At 42.4% G+C, this 13655-nt stretch overlaps 1 protein-coding gene across 25 annotated transcripts in view; it reads right to left on the minus strand.

The window, feature by feature from the left end:
* Nucleotides 1-13655, minus strand: part of ESRRG (estrogen related receptor gamma) — a 404991-nt gene that overhangs the window by 277504 nt on the left and 113832 nt on the right. For 10 of the 25 annotated variants that reach the window (XM_080585075.1, XM_080585064.1, XM_080585067.1 and 7 more), the window contains exon 2: nt 4099-4183. The exons of 14 other annotated variants lie outside the window; for them this stretch is intronic. The gene's annotated coding sequence lies outside the window, so the exon portion shown is untranslated. Of the gene's footprint in view, nt 1-4098; nt 4184-12612; nt 13608-13655 lie in introns of those variants that run through there. One more of the 25 variants, XM_080585069.1, reaches the window with a different exon arrangement.

The raw sequence follows: 13655 nt of genomic DNA on the forward strand, positions 1-13655 counted from the left end.
AATACAGGTCCCAAGAGTGACATCGAGCATAGTGTGCCTTAAGCATCATTTAACCCAGTAAGTTCAAACAAAACCCCAATCCTCCACCACCACAAAAAAAGAAAAAGCCAACACAAACAAAAGCCTGTTCCTTTTCCTTATTTTTTTTCTTTTTATGTACAATCATATTAGGTGCAGCTGTAAATGTGACTTTCAGATATCTGCTGTTACGTGCTTACCTAAACCTCATCTCAGCACCTGACAGAAGGAAGCCGTACACATGACTTTGATTTTTCTTTTTCAATCAGAAGACATTAAGCACCCAAACTCTCTCATAAAAGATCTGAGGCATAAGCTACACAACATCCGTGCAAGTAATGTTTTTTTCCCACTTAATCCAGACCTTAAATGATCAAGAGATATCAGAAAAGTGTCAAAGGAGATAAACCAAGTTATCCCTAATAACGCATCTACATCTCCTAGCAGCTGATCTGCAAGCTTCATTCCTGCACCAGGGATATACAAAGACCTCAAAACTTAAATGTCAATACAACGTGCTTGTTGATTCACTGGGAGAAGTCAGTCATTGTGTACTGAGTTTCTGTTACAACTCAACTAGCAATGCTTTGAGGTTCCCAGGATAAACTCTGTAAATAAAGGTGCTGCAAGACAAAACACAGTTCTCTCTGTTTTTGTGCTCCAACATACTTTCCTTTGTTTTCTAGAGGTATAACAGCCTATATTCCACAGAAATAGGGAGTTTTAGGGAGGAGCAGGCACAATGTGGGGATGCCATCATGCTGAGGATCAAACAGTATCACCCACACCTTGTTTCTTCCCTCAGTCCCTCCACAAAGGGAGCAACGCGAGCAGCAGCATTTTGTTCCGGTGCCAGCAGAGCCGCCTGATGTAAGCAGAGATCCCCTGTGGTGGTGATAGGGAAGGCAAGAACAAAGTCAAATGCTCGCTCAGTACTTGAGATGAGACATATGACTGGAAGGCTGTGGGGATGCCCACACAGGCATTTCAGACCATCCCACAAGGAAATCCTGCTTGGAGCACAGGCTAATTCGCACTGGCTGCAGAGCACCAGATTTTAACAGGTTTCACATTGATAGAACCCCAAGAACCCCCAAATCAACAAAGAATGAACTTATCACAGCACAGCAGTCCATGACCCCACTAGAAGATGGGGGGGGGGCTGGTGGAAAGGTGTTTAACAGCGCTGTTGCAAAGCACTCCATTGTGCTGGAGGTTGCAAAGCCATTCGTCACGGCTTTCGTCACAGGACTTAAATAAAAATACTCAAGCAAGGCCTAACCACAAAGCAACTGAAAGATAAACAACTGGGACTTCAAATGGGATTTAAGACTGCCTGGCAGCCAGTGGCACAATGCTCTCAGAGGCTCCTCACACACACCTACATGCTGCAGGAAACAGACTAGCCCAAGCGCTACTGGCTTCATGGCTAGGGACACCAAATGAGTATGGGCTGCGTGGCACAGAGGTGTAAGTACCTAGGAAGAGGTCATCTTTTGCCAGAAGGGAATGTTGTCTTCTAACCAACTAGAGATAACGGAGATCATGCTTTGTGGCCACCACGACAGGAGAGATTTCAAGCAAGAAACCTCAAGAAAACTCCTGTGTTGCAGGCAAGAGGGAGTGACTGCAGATCTTTACATAAACCATGTAAACACTACCAACTCTTCGGAGGATGGTCCCTCCTGTAACCATTAACTCCATTTTAGATGAGTTCAGCCATCAGCTGTTCCTCAGACATCACTTGATCAGAAAAAGGCAGCCAGCCATCTCGCTGGCCAGCACTACAGTCCTAGACAGGGAAGGGCAAGGAGAGAAGTCATCTGCATATCACAGCAATTTAGCACTTGCTTCAACGTGGCCTTTTCAGTTTATTTAATGTCTGTGAGTAACTACAGAAAAACATCTTCTAGGATCTTCCAAGTTAGATGCCTAGGAATAGGGGTGCTCCTTCAGTGCTTGGTGGATACAACCTTAGCCATTGATAAATGGCTCGTTCTTTCTCCATCTGACACTGTATAGCCCAGAGATAGTGTCAGGACCGGAGAAAAACACAACACATCTATACAATGCTTAAACATGTTATAGCCTTTAGACACAATTCTTCAAGCAGTTCTGTGTCCTGGTAGAAACAGGGTTTAAGCTATCCTGATACAAAGAGCTACAGAATCTTCATTTGTCTGATTTTCTGTTTTGTCTCTCTCTCCCAGACTTGTTCAGTTTGGTAGCCTTTAAAAGCAAACTGCTTATTTTCACTATAACTTTTTTTCATTCCCCAATTAGTTTTCAACTCCAGGTCACAAACTACAGTAAACTCAATGTGGAAATCTGATGTTGCAAAAGAATTTTACAGTCTTTTTTTTTTTAAAATGACTTACAATTCATTGAGGAGTAATCAGTTATGAAATCATAAAAGCTGTGGGCTTTGCCAAAACGTAAGACACTTAGCAAACAACCATCACTGTTCCTTTAAAGAGGAGCAGGGCAGCAGAGGAGAAAGTCTGACACGGGCAGTAATAAAGTCAGCGCACATCCTCCCCTGCTCCCTTTTGGGGCAGAGAGGCCTCAGCTCCTCGCTAATCAGAATTTGTCATTCAATGAATTTTGCATCTTTAAATTGCCAGGCACACACGGGAGGGGTGGGGGAAGCCTGTGCACACACCAAAGCGCAAGCTTTTCCTGCCTGCTCCCAGGGCTCGGACACTAAAGCTGATAAGCACAAGCCGCGGGCTGGAAGTGCACTCTAGTATCAGCATGCAAACTAGCATTCGAGCCTCCGACTCTGCTTTTTTAATTCCCACATCCAATAGTGCCACTACACAGATTGATAAAGGAAGGAGGGGACCTACGGGCTTTATGCTTCTTCACGGCGTTCTTTGCAGACAAGGAGCGTGGAAGTTTCCCCTACTTTGTTCCTCATTTTGTTTTCTTAAAAACGTACCTTTAAGCACATTTTCTTCCTGTGTTTGAGGGGTTTCCTCTGTACTTGTTCAGAAATGCTCTGACCTTCAGATGAGAGACTTCATGACCCCGCCAGGGCTGATACTCTTCTCTCTCCTGACTCTACACTCAACTACCACTAGATGGATGCTGCTCTACCAGAAAGAGGATTTTTCACATACAGAATAATTTGAAGTCCCTTGAGCCTTATCTGGTGACCACCTAGATGATATATATATATATATATATATATATATATATGTAAAGACACTGTGTAATGGTGTGTTTTTTTTGGTTGTTGTTTTTGTTTGACATATCCCAGGGTTCCTGGCCACACTTAATTCCCTTCACAGAGCAGTTTTTAAGGACGTGAGAGTGCTGCTGTGGAGTGCGTAACAAGGTGCTCCTTTTGCCAAAACAATCTTTGCACAATCAGCATCTCACTTATTACTTTTCAACATGCTTTGAAATATTCCAAGTAAGGAAAATGTGACATACCACAGACATCTCTGTGAGAAGCGTAAGTGCAAGAACAACCGAAGTGCTAGACTTCAGAACACAGCCACACGGTCCCGGATACAGACCTCTTGCTATGATTTGAATCCTGGAAGTTGCATCATAACAGCATGTTTCATCCTTGTTTTAAAATAAACTTGTAAAAAAGGAAGTTCAGAGAAGTCGGGTAAGTCACAAACCTAATACACAAGTTTAAGTTTTCTATTTTATAAATAGGAAAGATTTTTTTAAAAAATTGTTCAAGAAATACCTGCAGTCAGAGGATTCCCTAGTTATTTTCATGTAGACTCAGTTTGAAGATACAAATGCTGATGTTAAAATATAATGGCAACTTAAAACCAGTTCCTACAAACAGGTTTGCTTTGAAAGCATAAATCACTATTACAGTGAAGGATTCTCCCCACATCATAACAGCTATAAAAATAGTAGAAATAAATGCACCACAAAGGTGGAAGAAAGATGTTTCTGAAATCCCTTGGAGAAGACTCCTATTTTAATGTCATTTAGGCAGTCCCAGAACTTTAACAATCTGCACGTTTAAACTTGCCTGGGTATTTTTGCTTAACATTGACATGATGAAGAGATCTCCAAGCTGGACAAATAGATAAAAACCAGAAAACTCACCCTTTAAATCTTTTTTCCCCAGAAGATTCTTTTCAATGAAGTCAAAAGGAAGCAGAAGGCTTTAAATCCAAAATATTTCATGCATCTAAAAATAGTAACACAGAGGTGACTAATGAGCACCGTTCACAGAAAGTTTTAAGAAGAGATAGAGCTAAACCAGCGTGGCCCTGTGCTCACGTGGAACAATTTCTGCGAGACCAGCACACCCGCAGCCCCGTGCCACCCGGCAGACCAGCCTGCTGCAGGTCTCAGTGCTGGCTGCATGTGTTGGCAGGAATGCCAGCTCGAGACTTTGAAGGGAAGTTTTTCCAGTAAACCCAAGTGTTTTTGGATCCCCACCCAGTTCTGATCTGCAATAACAGCTGCGATCCCCATCAGTCACTTCATCCCAAAGCCCCAAAATTGACTTAAAAACCTAAGTGACCCCCTGCATCTGCTAACAATTATCAGGGCAAAGAGTTTTCATACAACTCGTTTGTAGATACAGAATCACTACATGGCTAGTGTACACTTACAGATCCTGAGACTGCATCAGCAGATCAGCTAATTGTGTTAATTAGCTATTTGCATGCGCAATTACCTGATTTGTACAAGCAGTCAAGGTGATCGTTCATGTAAATTAGGCATGGATTTGCACAATTTACTCATCTGAAAAACTGCTTTCTACTTATTTTTAAGCACCAGAGATCAACAGCTACTGAAAGAGTCGGCTGAGTTAGTGTCCTCATGGTTCATCCATTTACCAAATTTTACACACACTCCTTTTACGTCACCTCTGTGCACCACCAAGAGCAAGCATACCTGCGTGCATGTTCACACAAGCCTGCATAAAGACTCGCACTAGCTACTATCAAATAAAGCCATACACAAATAGTGACCTGCATCCCAATACAGACAGCAATACATGTCTCGTCCCCTAAAGGTCCCATTCACCCCCCCCACCATGTTATCTCTTCAGTGCTTGGAACTGCTGAGCTTAACAAAGTTGGTTTTACTTATCACAACGAGCTCAGGAAGCTCTACAAGGAGTAGAAAACCAAACAACTACGATGCAAATACTCAACCTGGTGCCCCGAAGACTGCTTAATATTTAAAACCCCACTGCTGCCATACTGACTGGCTGGCAAGGGGTTTTCAAACACAAATGGGTCATCTGTGTTTAATGTGAAGCTGTACCACAGCCTGCCAAACAAATGGATGTTTCTGTCATCATGGGGCCGTTCAGGGATCCCAGCCTGCAGCATACAGCTGCTGTGAAATGCAAGTTCTCTAAATACCACACACCTTTATCCTCCCTTCCCAAGGTAATACCTTTAGCTGAAGCACGATTCAGGATAGTACAACACAGACAGCAAGAGATCAATGATTGAGCAGTTGAAGGCCATCTCAAACAAAAGTATGTCTCCACCTGCTTGAAGTGGTAAGGTAATCAAAAATGTTCAGTTCCACCAGGAGAAAAAACACTAGTTCAGCCAAGAAAAAAACAACCAGAAGCTGATGAAGGCCAGTACTACATATTCATGTCATTAAAAAAAAGAGTTGACAAAGCAGTCAAGTAGAAGGTTGAAAACAGGTCTCCAGTCTCAAGTACCATGCGTTTTAAGGTCCCAGTAGCTGTGGCCATTTATGGAATTTCCTCAGGGAGAAGAGAAACAGCACTTGTGTTAGAGATGACAAAAGTAACCCAAATGACTAGACTCTACAACAGTGCCAGTTTTTGGACTGGGCTTTATTATTTAGCCAATTATCAAACCCTTCTACAAATAGAGAGGAGGGTCAGTCTCTGCTTCTGGCCTTCAGCACACACTACTGCAAGGATTGTTATGCTGTCGGCTACAGTTTCTTCCCTTCTTAACTAGAGGGTGCTCCCTTGGCCTCAGGCAAAAATCTCTGCTTTAGATGAGTATGACCCAGCTCCTCCCACCTCATCTCCTTTCTCCTCACTAGTCCTCACTGAAGCAAAAGACGCTTCCAGTCAGTGGGCCTGACCCCAAGACAGCTGTCACGGCTTCCTGTTCAAAGGGTTTGTGTAGCATCACAATAGTAAAATTTAAAAAATAAATTACTTCTCAGATTTTCATCAGCGCACTGAGCAGTGGAAGCATGTGCCATCCCGTAGGGACCCCTGGAGGAACATCAGAGCTTCGCTGACCAAGTTCTGGTGCAGCTGCTGTTGCTTAATGGCAGCTAACAGCACAGGGCCAGCGCTACAGCATTGCAACTGAGTGCCCTGACTGATTCACCACTTCTGGCAAAGTCGGACATGTTCTCCCATGGCAAATATTTACGCAACATTCGGCTTTAAGGATGGTACCAACTAAAGACCGCACTAGAACCTTCTTCTGTGTCTGCCCTGTGAAGTACAAAAGCTACTTGGCAGGAGCTCATTTTTCTTTTGTTACCTTAAGCAAAGGAGGCATGTTCATTGCTCGTTCACTGAGAAAATCAGAGTACTATAAATACGTTCAAAATAGGAGTCAAGTTGCAATTCCACAGCCAAATATAATTCAGTCCCTTCGAGACCTGGAGAATACCGAAGAACCAGCCCCAGCGTTCCTCTCCAGCACCCCTCCCTGAGCACATGTGTTTGAATGTGTTTATCTGGGAAGGCTCAGGTCAGTCCTGTGCTGTAGGAGCATCTCCTGCAGCTGGAACATCCTAAGCAGGTAGCGCTCCATGTTGTAAACTGCTCATGCAGCAGGACTGAGAAAAAGGCATCTCCTGGTCACCGGCTGTTACTGACTACAGGAAAATGAAAATACAGCATCTCCGCACCTGTTCACCTGATGGTGAAGGAAGGAAAAGCCATTACCGAGTGACAGGAGACGAAAAACCAAAATCCACTTCAGCAACTCATCCCAGCACTGGTGATTAATCTCACACTCCCACAGCCTGATGCACATTAACCAGATAATTAATAATTTCTTTAGGGACTCCAGCTCGGCAACTGTTTTATCAACCTGCACAGCATTAGGAGAGAGATGCTGCATTTGTGATCAAACTGCTGGAACTATGGAAATGTTCTACAGGAACTGTAAAAGCTTCAGAGCAATCTGCGAGCCTAGTTTTTACAAGTAACTGTAGCATATGTGCAGAAATCAAGGCTGCTCCTTTGTCAGTGCAATCACCAGGCTCAAAATCTGAGTGAGATCAGCATAATAAGAATAATTAACAGCGATGCTCAACTCCCATCCAACCCCCACCTTTCCCCAACAGAAGTGCTACTCAGTATTTTATTTTTTTTTTTTAATACATAGTATGTTACTGCATCAGGCAAAATGTCAAATTACGCTGTTCTGCTATCCTTGGTATGGAGAGCAAGTCAGATAACATGTATCTTAACATTAAATGTTAAATATTCATATGATATCCAAATTCTGTAAGCCAAAGGCTTTCAATTAATTTGCTGAAGAACAGGACATCACTTAGTATTGCTCTTACTAGCAACTTTATGCCATCTTCAGTGCATTCACACTCCTTGTTCAAGGGCAAAAGTCATACAGGATCAGAAACACAAAACTAAAGTGCCGACACCCAATTTAAAAATGGACTGCTGAGAAAAATCATGGTAAGTATTCTCTCAGATATTAAACTCTCCAGTGTGTTAGATGCATGTCAGTATTAGGTGATTAAGAATGACTGATAATTAATAAATCACATCCATGGAGAGTGACTGGGTATTATTTCTCTCATCCTCTGGAAATAAGAATTAGATTCACATTTCTGCCTAAATAAGATTATCTGTCCAAAAGAACAAAATCGTGCAACTGCTACTAGCAAAAAGGTACTGCTTTTTGTCAATAGGCTTCACAAGAATAAGTTATTTGGGCTGCTTTTCTGAAAATACCTGTACAGTGATAACTGTAAGGAAACCGAGGCACAATCATACAGTTGCCTGGATGAACCCTCCCCATCACAAGTACAGTGGGTTCCTAAATGATGTCTCAGCTGTCCCTTTCATCACACAACTATTCTTTTGGCTATGGCTCAGCAGAGTATCTGCCTTTAAGAGATATTCTACTCTTAACACTCCAAACCTGGAAAGATGCCCATGCAGAGCTCCAGCAAAAGCACCTCTGCCCATGCAAGGCAACTGCACGACTGGGTACATATCTCCAAAGTGATGTTTTCTCTGAAGTCTTTCCTAAGACTAGGCTAGTAATAAAGAATATATTTCTATTTAGTACATAGCATTGCTTAATGTGTATTTTCCTTTCATATGATGTTAACTGAAAGACATAGTATCTCAATTTTTTTTATCATCTACTCTAGTATTTATATGACTCTTCTCACCATATTATTTGAGCCCCTTCATTTTCATAGTGTCAGTTACCATTATTCCATTAAATTAAATCCTTTTACAAGCATCTTTCTATAAACATGCACTAGAGATAACATAGCCACATGGTGAGGATTCACAGACTACAGTAAGCAGATTACACCTGTCTTGATTTTCAGTGTAGCTGTCGGCAGAGTATATTCTCCCATCAAACTGCACACAGATCTCCTCATTAAAGCTACAGGGGAGAATAATTACAGAACAGTATATCGCAGTTTACCAATTGGTCTTGCATACATAATGGTCCATGAAAGAAAAATTGCATCCTTTAACAGCTGGGAAAATCTTTAAATTGTTATTATTATTATTATAAAATAGCCAACATTTTAAACTATCCAATAACTTGCCTCCTGTATGCAAAGCAGACATATAGGTGATCAGGGCCAGAAAGGTCTTATACTCCCAGTCCATAAATATAATTATTTCTTCCTTTGTAAACACTCCATTCCACAACCTTCTGTTCTACAGTGAAATCCTCTCCTCGTGAGAAATTATGCTGATTGCAGAGGATGCCTTGAAAGCAAATGGGTGGTTTTCTGGATCTGCTAATCCCTCACGCTGAGTGTTAAGCATCCCATTCCCCCACATCCTCACTCCTTGGTGGGGGACTGGTGAACCTGTCAGGTCCCCCCCCATCCTTCTCTCACCAGCTGGGGAAGAGAGGTTGCCGTAGCAGACTGATCTCCACCCACACATCCATTTTTCTTCCAGCCTTTGTTTTGCACTGCCAGCAGGCCTCCTTGCTGGCTGCCACAAAAGGTGCTCCCTATCCCACCCCGACAAGGCTGTCGGGAGGATGACAAGCCTACAGGCACCTCCCGGTGCTGTGGAGGAAGCAGCCTCTGGTGTTTCTGTTCCCGGCCATTTGCACCCCAGGGCTGAGGCATCTGTGATATACTGAACAGAGAGTCAATATATCCTGTGGAACATGGGAAGACAGCTTTCATCCACCTGGACAGCTAGACAGCTGACCTGCATCTTTGTGTTAGAGGATAAAACACAAACCCACTTCAACTTGGACACTGTTTGAATTCCAAGATCCCACCATTTAGGAGTCTCGGTTCCACTCAGCATCCAAACCCAGTCCTTTTTGGGCTCCATTATTTGGGCACCACTACTCATTACCAAATTTTGCTCCTCACCCAACAGACAATAAAAAGGAAGAAGCACAGACATTGAAAAATCCAAGCTCTTTAGATGAAATAAAGTCACGTTAGCTTTGCTAGACGAGAAACAAAGCCTCTTGATGACATACTTGGGCCCAGCAGGACTTTCCCACATGCTTTTTTGCTCTGGGAAACCAGGAACCAAGAGCTGAGGGATTTCAGCAACAAGAGATGTGCTGCTGGATTGGTCCCATGTGTTCTGGTTCTGCCAAAGGATTTCCACACAGTGAAGTCAACTCTGAACGAGACTCTTCTGTATAAGCAGCCCATCAACCATCTTTTTCCAGCTCCAAAGGAATGCTGCACAAGCCACCTTAGCACACAGAGGGACATTTACCTTGTAAACAGGCTTAATCACTACCACCATAAAAATCACTGAAGGATTGGACAGCCCAACCTATGAAAGGCCCTCCAGTAGAAGCAGCACAGACTCAGTAGCTAACCTACCAGCACACTGTCCATGCACACGCAGACACATCTTGTCCACCCACCCACAGCAGCAGAGGGAACAGGGCCTGCTCAGACAGGCAGCCCGCAGCCAGGCTGGGCACCATGATGGAGCCCAACATCTTTGGGTTTCTCTTTGACAACTTCCCAGCGGGGAAGAGTCAGTATTGCATACTTATGGGTTAACCAGTCGAAGACTGAAAGAGTTGACCCAGTCTGACCTCCCCTGCAAACAATGACCATTAACTTCCACCCATGTAAACACTGCTTCGAACTCAGCAAGGCCATTTTCAACCAGTAGCTCCTTGGCAAGGCTGGGGTGAGACGTGGGCCCAAGGGTGTTTTATTCCAGCCTTTAGTCTGTTGAGATGAGCCCAGCTGCTCCTTTTTTGACCCCCCAGCATGGGCTCACAGGAGAAGAGTCCAAGATAGTTTTGCCATTGATAGCTACAGTAGCAGAGCTCAGCCCCTCAGGGAAAGCTTGCTTGACTGCACTGGTTCTGGACCAAAATATCTACTAAAGTTCATAAATTAGTGCAACTCATATGCAAGATTATAAACACCTTGCAGAAACTGTGCCTTTTTAAAGGATTATTAGAGCTCTGTAAAATCTTTTCCTTCCACTCTTCCACTACTGTCCCCTGCCATTACTGACTGTACATATCCAAGTCATCCATTCAAAGGTACTCAGTAACAAAACAATCCTTAATTTAATTATCAGAATATATCTCACATGCATTTTTTTGCAATAACTGTGTTTAATGCACTGTTTTTACAAAGTATTATTTTAGTTCTACTTTCCATATTCTTCGTGGGGGGGGGGGAAAAAAAGTCCATTTGGCAAATGGAGAGATAAAAGCTACAAGCCTACTACTAAAACCATAATATACAGTATCGGCTAGGAATTGACAAATTTGGAACCTTGCTTTCCAGGATGGAAAGGGATGGGTGAAGCGTACCACCTGACAAAAATACCCACCACAGGAAAAGGCATTGAAGAGAAGGAAAGAAAAATAAAATACTATCAGCTGAGGGGAGAAACCTGTCACAGGTATTTCAACAGATCAGGACTGACTGTAACACAGGAGAAGCCCTGATCAAGTCACATGCCCTTTACTACAGAAGATCAGATCAAAAGGTTTCAAAGGGAACCAATGGTGACAGTTTCTTCATTTGTATGCAATGTGACATGCCAGATCCAAACTGTTGGCTACTTTTTGAACTATTTGTCAGGGGATAGAAATGATTATTTTCTTTTATATCTAACTTTTAAGAACTTTTAGCCATTTGAGGGTTCTCCCCCCACCCTTCCATGTCCCACTGCCCTCTTTTTTATTTTTCAGCCAGGACTCGAGCATTCACCTTTGATGTAATATTTTTGCTGCACATCAGAATAGTTAGACCAAGCTTCAGAAAGGCAATTGAACATAGAGAATGAAAAGAATGACATCACTTCAAACATGAACTTTTAATAAAATTATCCTTAGGAAACCTCCCTTGTGATTTTTTTTTTAAAACTCTTTCCATGCATCTGCAATAATTCAAATTATTGTCAGGCTAGTGGTTGTAGTTTACTCTGAACAATCAACTACCGACAAGCACAAGTATTTCTCCCCATTTCTCACTGCTTCCATCAAGAAGTATTAAATATAATACAGAAAGTGACTGTGTAAGATCACACACTGATTACTTAGCCAATGGGCTGTATAACAACCATATTCATGTGGTAAATAAAGTAAGTGGGGGGACTTCTTACTAGCTCAGATTCTCCATGGCCAAGACTTGACCTGTTTCAGACCAGAATTCCCTGCTGGTGTCCAAAATCCACATTCACTCATCGTATTTGTTAGTAGACTTACTCCAAAATATGCCATTCTTTCAAAAAAGTACCAGAGCCACTGCTAAAGTGCTAAGGAAGGGCACTCAGTATTCATGAGCCAGTGATATGTTTAAAGTAATAACACTCTCCCAGAAGCACTGTGAAACACTGAGGACCTGCAGTAGCTGTAGCCATACAAGTCTCTGACACAAAGACAGCCAGACATGGAAAAAAAGTAAAAAAAAAAGCATATTGCAGTCTCCTGGATGAAAGAAGGTACTCAAACCAGAGGAAAGCAATACAACACTCACTTCTAGCCCTGGTAGATCCCAATGGATCAGATCTTACAGTTATACAAGTTGTTTTTAAACATGAAAATGTATATATATATATAATATATATAATATAATTATATATATAATATATATTATATATAATATATATATATATTATAAATCTTTCAAACTCGTATATAAAATTCTTGTGAGTCCTGGAATAATGCTAATAAAGAGTGCTGAATTTAAGAGCTTAAGACTGTAAGCTCCCTTCAATACAGTGGAAAAAAAAATATCTCTTCCAATAATATTTTTTTGAGTCAGACCAAATGTTTTTGAAGTAAATTGTTTGGAAATACATGTTTTATGTGTATGACTCTATTGAGAGTTTGCAGAAGTATTTATAGAGAAACTGCTGCAGTATACAGGTTTAGAGTCACTTAGAAAATCTTAAGTGCATGACAATACCTTCAGTGCATAAAGCTGCTGTCAGGAGCTCCTACCAGTGAAGTTACTGTCCATACCATCACACCTTCTCTAACCATGAAGCCCAGGCCTTCCTCCCTTCTGCAGAACTACAATTCCCCTTGCTGACAAGAACAGTTGAGCAGCAAAGAGGAGTAAAGCTGCCCCTTCTCATCAGGTTCACCAGCTCCTTGGCTGCCCCAGTCACTGCAGCTGCAGTCTATCTGCACCTCCTCCTCCAAGGCAAACTGCAGTGCAAAGGAGAATGAGCATAGTCAGAGTTTTCCTGCTAACTTATTCAACCCTCATTTTACCTTTCCTGCTGTTGAGCACCATAAAACCCCAAACTGGCACGAGGCACTCTAACACTGGTGTGACCCAGCACTCGCTTCTCACACCTGCGCTGATACGAAGACCGCTGCACCAGCAAGCACATTAAAAAGCAATTCCCCTCACTAAATTTCAAGTCAGAATATCAAAAGCAGACATCAACAGGTAAAACACTAGGACAAATCCCTCTCCTGGATGCACAAACACACGCTTATAGTTTCACAGAAGTTGTGAGAGCCTGAAAAGCTTTCCTGCACTTTGCCCATAGGTTGGGTGATGAGTTTTCAGTTTGATATGCACAGCCCCACAACAAGCTTCTGCAGAAATCTCACAAACTACACATATAATTCGTGTTCTACACCCTGCTATCGTGTCAGGTGCCCCCTGAGGATAACCCTGGTACACACCAAATACAAGAACAAGACTCAAGAAAAAAACATAAATAAAAAATGCAAAACCAAACTAGGCAGTAAGGATTATTGTGATCTGAAGTTACACGTGTTCACATGGGATACGAAGCCAGAAGAACCAGGTGAGAAGATCCTGCAAACATAGTATCACACAGCAGTACCATCATCCAACTTCTGACAATGCACTTACATAGAAAAGTTACTCTCCCTAGCCTGTCTCAACAGCCCAGGGCAACAAAGCAGCTTTTCCAACAGCAGGCAAGAGTCAAAGCCCAGCTAAGGTAGCAGCTTGAAGTAGCTACTGAC

The sequence above is a fragment of the Anser brachyrhynchus genome (genome assembly GCF_964034855.1).
Source record: "Anser brachyrhynchus genome assembly, chromosome: 3".
Lineage (NCBI taxonomy): Eukaryota > Metazoa > Chordata > Aves > Anseriformes > Anatidae > Anser > Anser brachyrhynchus.